The sequence below is a fragment of the Megalobrama amblycephala genome, linkage group LG14 (genome assembly GCF_018812025.1).
Source record: "Megalobrama amblycephala isolate DHTTF-2021 linkage group LG14, ASM1881202v1, whole genome shotgun sequence".
Taxonomy (NCBI): Eukaryota; Metazoa; Chordata; class Actinopteri; order Cypriniformes; family Xenocyprididae; genus Megalobrama; species Megalobrama amblycephala.
The window spans coordinates 48403393-48411891 of record NC_063057.1 but is presented as its reverse complement, the minus strand read 5'-3'; positions in this window follow the sequence as shown (position 1 = coordinate 48411891).

Below are 8499 nucleotides of genomic sequence, written 5' to 3'. Positions count from 1 at the left end.
AGAAAAAACAAAGCATTTCATGGCAGTTTGATTAATACACCCATATACACAGATGTCTAATGATCATCCTAAAATAAGAGCAAACAGCCATTGGTTTAACATTAACAAGTTCTGTTATGAATTTGCAATAATATGGTACTTCCTTGTCTGTGTTTTATAAATATATTTTTGTTCAGTTATATCTGAAGCTTTCTGAGAGATGTTTCCAAAACATAAGGCAAAAACGTCCAAACTGCAACAATCTTAAAGAGTATCTTTGCTATTTTTTCCCCAGTAAAATATCTAAACATTCCCACAAAAGACTTTATTTCAGTACTACAATGTATTAATTTTATTTATTTTCCATTTCTTTGCAGTTCAGTTTCACAAAAGTAATTTTATGATTTTCTTTTGGCCTTCAGTTGGCCATGTGGATTTTATATCTTCTGAAATACTATATGCTTTTATGTTTGTTAGAATCGACTTATACCTACAGAACGTAAGTATAACTTTGAATGAACTAACACTTTCAGCGAGATCTAATCTGTAAAACACTTAGCCTATTCATAAAGAAATAACTAAACTGTTTGTTTCCCTAGAATTTCCTACGTGATCCCTAACATATGTTATCCTTTTATTTGACATATTTAGACGCTACACCTGAAACCTGCGTAAACTGTTCATTTGCAAGTAAAATTCATCTACGCAAATTGACGCAGTCCAAGTTTAGTCTAGTTTTTTAAATAACATATGCAAACACAAAAACAACAAACAGCTGCTATATGAACTAATACTAAAAATGATGACGATGATGATGGTGATGAAGATGAAATCAAATCACGGCGCCCCCTGTTGGTAAACTTTATAATAAAATACATATATAAGCATCAACAAACACATTGACTCTAATATGAACTTTATTTATCGATAATATGTAAAGCAAAGTAATTAATGCATACAGACTTATATAGGCTTATTAGGAAGCCACTATTATGCTCATCTTAAAGCAACCCATTATTAGGCTATATCAAAAATGATTTGGAATTTTTTTCTCTGATTTACCGATTGGGCTCCGTAGAATAGTATAGAAAAAAAACTAACTTGCCTTGAAATTTTCAAGAACTAAACATGAAAAATATTAAGGTTAATATATTTGGAAAATTACTATTTAGTTAAGGTATTGTTATGTAAAACAAGCTGCAGTTTAGTGGGTCTTTAAGGTTAAACATATTCCACATCAATTGACCCGAAACTATGGGTGTAATCCCATTTGCTTTCATTAAAGCATGCAGTAGGCCATCAATGCTATCAAGACACAATGTTAAAAAGGATTTTATCAGTCTGTTTGAAGAAACGTTTAACATTCGGACAGTGAAAAATGATGTGGTAGAGTATCACAGAGACTCATCACGGGATGAATCAGCGTTCCTTTTATTTCATATATTTTTCCATATATTGCACATTTTGGTCATCAAGCCCTCTTATAAAAGGTATGTATTCATATTAGACTATTTAAAGGCGTATAAAATGTTTTTACCCTTGCGATCTGTAAGATTGTAAACAGAACTTTTAAGGTTAACGGCCCATATCTCCTTTTTGAATTCAGAAAGTACCACATATGAGTTTTTCTTTTGTATGTGTTTGCTGCATACTTTTTGTGAGAGTGAAATTGTGATTTATCGGAGGCACTGTAAGCTATTCTCGGAGCTTATCTTCCTTTTACGCAAAGGTAGCGCATTTCTTTATCAATTGTTTTGAAACGACAAGCTTCAAAAGCAATTAAGGATGTGATATGACACCAACGCAGAGGAATTTCGAATACATTTTAATTAGAATATTTATTTATTTCGAGTTTCTTCTCAGCCCGAAGCTCCTTGTGCAATTAAAGAGGGTGCGCGCGTGATGTTTGAATAGCCTGATCAATAGCCTGAATACTGGCGCGCGCGCGCGTGGATTTAACATAATCAGCCTCGTGGGCGTCACGCGAACTTCCAGCGTGAAGGTGCAGCGCGGAGATAGGTAATTATTTCACCAAAGGCACTAATGAACGCTCTATCTGCCTTCCACAACTCGCATCGCGTTCTGCCCTTACGACATTTATTATAAACTTTCTCCTTCTGATGAGGAAAGAAGAGAAAGAATAAACAAAACGAATCTGGGAGGGGGGATTCTTAGTGCACATCTCAAAGGGGTGTGAGGCATCATCATTTGTCGCCATAAACTGTTTAACTGACAAGTTTAAGAAGCCTATTTTCTATGAACATTCCAAGAAAAAATATCTGAACAGGTGAATATTTACCACAAAATGTTTGGCTACGCAAGTGTGAATGGAGGCCGGGGCTATAGTTGTCACACATTTTACTCCATTGATTATTTCTCACGGTTTATTCTGTCAATTCATCTACGCATTTCAAACAATAACAAGTTTTTGATCATTTTCACCATTTCTCGCTCAAGAAAAAGGTTCAGCTCAGTAACGGACGTTGATCTTTTGAACTGTCTGAGTATATGGGGTAAGTTGTCACAATAAGAACCTCCCATTTAACAACCTGGTATTGCTTTTTTTCTTTTTTTTTTTTTTAGCATGGGCCTAATTGAAACTGAAAAAAGAAACACACACACACACACACACACACAAGTCGTGAAACAGCGAGGTAACAAAATATCATATCATTGTTTTGACAAACAAATATTGCAATAACTTGCCCCGGTCTGACAGCACAGTTCAACCTTTCAAAAAATAAAACCCTTCTTAAAATAATATAGGCTAGTTGTCTGAATTCATGCCATGTTATTTTATTGCGTTCACTTATTTGCCCAAGAGCTATTACAAAAATATGATGCTATTGGGGTTTTAGTTTCGAGAATAAATTCACAATATTTATTCTAATTTTGAACAAAATAGTTGAGATCATATCTTAACTATAACCTTAACTTTCTCAATGTGACAACTAGCCCCGGTCTCCCTTGTATGAATGACAGTGCGAACTGGCAAGCAAGCCACTTAAGCATGCATAAAAGAATGAATGAATAAATGAATGAATGAATGTAATTATCATATGTGCAAACTATAAGTAAACCCTGCTCCCTTCCTATAGTGTACCATCGAGGTTTGTCGCATGACACCGAAGCACAGCTTTTGAGCCTATTCAGTTTTCCCGGCATGCTTCCCAGCCATGCAATATGCATTCTTCTTCCTGAAAGGGTGGAATAGATTGTCGATAAAAAATGTCAAAATAAAACGGTAGCGCGCCTCGCGCTCTCTGTAGTAGGCCTATTTAGACTGAAAGTAAAGGCATTTTTCTCCTTGCGCATTAGAGAGGGAGGGAGTGATAGAGAGGGGGGAGTATAGCATAAAGACACCTACACAAGGCCATGCATCTCCTTTGATCAGAAAGGGCAGTTGCGTCATCAGATGCTGATGTTGGGAAGCGCGCGCACGCGCTCGGTGAGGAGAAAAGAACGGGAAAGTGTCATCATAAACGCGCGCTGTGTCGGGGAATGACTTTGTGACGACCTTTGTTGCAAATGGGCTGCAGACATGGAAATGGCTTAGCGCTATCGCCGTCTCCCAGGCAACCATCAGGGTCCCCATCTCTCGCGGAGAAATGAGTTATGAAAAGGCTGGAGTGAAGCAGGGATTAAACATGATCCTGGGGACAGGGTGTCAATCAAAAAAGCCAACTCACAAACCGCGCTCCTTTTTTCCCCACTACAAAATTGTATTTTGAAACGCAGCATATATTTACTGCCAAAGGTGCCACTGTCTATTTTATATTTATTTAAGGCCGATAATGAATTGGTGCTTTAGTGCGCCTATAAAGATGGGGAGGTTGTGCTTTTAAAATCCGTTATCGGAGAGGATTTAGCTCGGCGCAGTGCTCACAGGCAATGGGTATTTTTCAATTACCCAGATTAATTGCACTGCATAAATTAGAATACAAGTAAAGTGAATGGAGATCAAAGTTGTTGATGAATCTGAGACATGGTGGAAGCTCGAACTGGCGCACATTGTTGCTGCACTGTAAACGTATAATGTCAGTTTGTCAGATCTGTTTTATCGTGAAAAATTAGAAATTAAATGCGATGCCGTAAAGTGAGCTGCTGCTGGGCTGGACCTTGTTCATGGTAGACGCCATTTTTAATTTGACGCGACTGAAAACGAGGCAATTGGACAAAGTTCAGCCTGCTCAATGGTCTGCTGTGGTGTCGATAGTTCTGCCTGAAAGAAATAAAATAAACATATATATATATATATATATATATATATATATATATATATATATACAATAAAAAATAATACAATGGACAAAAACTCTGGAAGTGAATTATAAACGTGACGTAAGACCTATTAAACTCTGTCAGTATATGTCCATCATAGCCTTGTTTTCATACACGTCAAATGATTTCGCGTCTACGTTGACTGAAGGTACCAAATCAACACAATCTTAATTGTATTTATATCGTTTTTGTGTCATGAATATAAGAGAAAGAGCCGTTGTTTGTCTAACCTAATTTCACCGGCTGGAGCTAAGCTGGACCGTTTAGAGTGGAGATGAGGGAGGGGGCGTTCTTCAAATTGGCTTGACCCGATGCTATTTGATATTTGGCTCTTTGACACTCATTTAAAGGCGCGCGGCAGCAAAGCAGAACGCGGACAAGCCCGGCCTGAAACCGGATCCGCGCGCGCGCGGGGGGATCTGGAGAACACGATAGCCGGGGGCTCGCGCTCTCCAAAGGCTCCCTGGTCATCTTAGACCGGCTCGCTCGAGCCTGCAGCGCCAGCGCGTCGCCAGGCGGCGTGTAAACGGTAAATGTTCGCTATTTGTTCCAAAGATTGCAATGAAAATCAAGTCTGCCTCCTCTTCTCTCAGGCTCCCTATTCTCCGCTTTCTCTCACACACTCGAGATACCAACAAATAGCCATTGAGTAAGAGGCTTAAAGACCCCTTCTCCCCCCACACACAATACTTAAATGAATTCATCAAGCGAATAAAGGCGACATTAAAAGGAGAGAGACGGAGAAAAGGAGAAATATTGGTATTTATTGAATCGTTAAAGGCAAAGATACCGGACACCTTTCGACAAAGCCTTCCCTGAGTGGCCTCTGAACTGCTTACATTAACACCCCCCAACCCCCCCCCCCCCCCCCCCCCCAAAAAAAAAGAAAAAAAAGAAAATCCAGGTGAAACTGGGGCGATTGTGGCCATGTTTGATGTCATGTGTAAAGAGAAGGCAAATCAGAAATCCATTTCACATGGGAGTGAGTCAGGACACTTTTAATAAACGTCTCGTTAGAGCAGGTTTAGTGCAGATAAAGCGATGCCATTGTGCGCGCGCCCCTGGAGAGCAGGCAATGATGTAACGCGCGCATTTGTGTCCAATTCCCCTGTCATCCATTTCATTAGTTAATCTACTCATCTCACTCTCTCCATCTCTGTTACTCTCTCTTCTCTCCTGCCAATCTGCGCATCTCTACCAACAAACAGTTCTACAAATAAAAGATTGCTTATTATGATTGTAGGCTGTATGATGTGCCTTGATAATTGCTGGTTCGTCACCAAAAGTCTGTTCGAGGCCTAAAGGAACCCACTGAGAAATCCAAATATCTGGGTTCTCTGAAAAAATAAATAAATAAAAAACATAAAATAAAGACAAATCTTTTGGCCTAACTAAAACAGAAGAAGACGAAGTAGTATAATTTGCACAGGACGTAGGCCTATACAATATACATAAAAAAGAGCGTGAGAAATCTCCCATTTCTTCAAACCCATCTCTCTTTCGATGTCTTTCCGCGTCCCTTTCTAATATCCTTTCGCTCTTTTCGGTTCTGCCCCCTCTTCTCTTTCTGTCGTTCTCTGACGTGCCCTGAGAGATGCTGGATATAGGGGAAATAAATAAAGCGATAACATCACTGCAGCAGAAAATGACGGATCAAGCTGGAAAACCACAGAACTAAATAAATACAATATATATACCTATATAAAGCATAATATGGTGCTATAATATAGTGAGAACATTTTCTTAAACATGAAAAAGATTAATTACACAAAGAAATGCAAAAGAAAAAACGTTAAAAAAAAAAAATAATTGTAGGCTATATAAAATTTTACACCAGCGGGTCCAGACCAGCCAGAATAGTCGTATTTAAATAGGTCTACTTTGAATAATAATAAAAAATAAAAAATTCCATTCAAACAAATCTTTATTTTTACATTTTTGTTGTTGTTGTTGTTGTTGTTATTGCATTTTTGCGGTTTGATTTGCTTCCCTATGTCATCAAACGGCTGATAAGATGTAGATAGGAAAAGCCACAACCACAAGATGTATCTAGTGTTGTATCTTTTATCTTATTTTGATATCAAGGTTTTGGTATCATAATGATATCCTTTATCGCAGCTTTTCGTTAAAGCTCAGGTAGCCTGCAATATCTACAAGACGGTTTGCTGCCAAAGCCACAAGCATGGAGCTCTGAGAGAGGTGAACTGAACTCATGCCCACCCCTCACACCACCAATCCCTGCTCGGTGATTAATGATATTTCACTAAGATTAATCATAGAAAATGAAAGATCTTGGAGGTTTTCATTGGATAGGCGGGGGAGGTAGGGATGATGTAGAGGAGAATTAGCACCATCGAATCTTTTTAGATGCAAATATTGCGTTATCTCCGCGTTACTGCACTGTTTTTGGTGTTTATGATTAATTATCTTCTCTTGGTGAAAAATAAATCATGCGAAATTAGGATCTCTCTTCCTCCACCAGCCTTGCAGTTGATGGCAGGTCGTTGTTGTTAATTTCTGGTCGAAATTGACACACTAATTATAGTGCGGCATGTGAACACTAGAAGGCAAGATTACCTCTGCTTTTTTATTTTTTATTATTATTATTATATATTTTTTTTTTATCAGATACCCCCTTATTTTTTACCAATTAAAAATCGCAAAGGCATTTCATTGCCCCGGGATGAAAAAAAGCATCCTCTTTCACAACATTGGCCATCACTTTTCCCCATCAGATTCATTGTGATGTATTAGATGCAATAAATTATCCCATGTAACAAAACATGGCGCGCTGAAAGGCAGATAATCTGGAGGCGCGAGATAAGGATTCATTATTCCTCATCATTATGGCTCTGCCTTCTTTCTTAATCAGACTCTCTGATCCTGCAGGATCTGGGCACGGAGCAGATAAGCGCCAGTCGTTTATAATTCTCCCCACCTTGGCCTAATATTTTCAAATCAAATCGGGAGGAAGAGGCAGCTGGAACAAAAAACAGGCTTATGGTTGTAGGGAGAGCACACGGTTGGAGAATGGTAAAACAGAGAGAGAGAGAGAGAGAGAGAGAGAGGGAGAGAGAGAAAGGAAGGGAGGGAGGGAGGCAACACTGTGGCTATATGAACTGATTTTAACATTACATTTTGAAGAAAAAAAAATCGCCGACTATTTTGTTCCCGCCAAAATGAATGTTTAAAATTGGTAGAATAAACCGACGTCTCATTACTCATGATGCGCCATTTTAAAATGGCCAATTTTTTACCACATAGTGATGGTTTTGAGCACAATATAATGGTCAATAATGACAATAATAAAACCCTCGTGTGGCTAACGCGAATAAGATCAATGGCGATAAATTAATACGGTTAGGAGCAAATGAACGCTGAATTGAGAAGCTGTCCAAACAACTCAACTGAGCGACACATTGGCTCAAAGTGTTTAAACAGACCACCCCGCTTTCTGCTGCTGAAATTAATCGCTTTATAAACGTGATATCATAATCCCCTGCTCTATCTGCCGATAAGACTGAGAGAGTTATAAATACCAAAAGCATAAATAAATAAATTAGTGGAATAAACAGCGCTGTGTGTTAGTATCAAACTCAAGGTTTACACTTGGCTGTTGTCAGCTGTACTGTCACGCTGAGGTTCACGTCAACTATGCGACATTAATCACTGATTTTCACGGCACGAGAGGCAATAGTGTATGTGTGTGAGAGACCGGCGTGTGTGTGTGTGTGTGCGTTTTTATTATATATATATATATTTTTAATGTCCTCAAAAATTATGCTCGCCACAAAATTGCCTTTTCACACAAGCCTTAAAACGAGTTCAGAAATAATATTGTGCATTTCCGCAAAACCAAACGCAAAAATGCAGGCCTTCGTTGTCGTTTTACAGGCTATTTTACCTCTCACACATACAAACAAGCTAAATAATATTTGCGAAATTGATGATGTCGATAATTTAGAATTTTCCCTTCCAGATCAATCTTATTTATGGTATGCAATCAGAGATAAAAGATAATAAGAGAGGAGAGAAAATTGATTCGAAAATGAATTTGCTCTCAAAAGAAATAGATTGAACTAATTAATTCAAAAATGTTTTAAACCGCCGTTGACGTTAATCTGTATTTATCATATTTATATGTTCTAATTATCTGTGCAATATTTCTTCATTTGACTTTTTGTTTCATTAGGCTACATCTAGCAGGCTATGCGCATTCATCATGGACGCATATTAAAA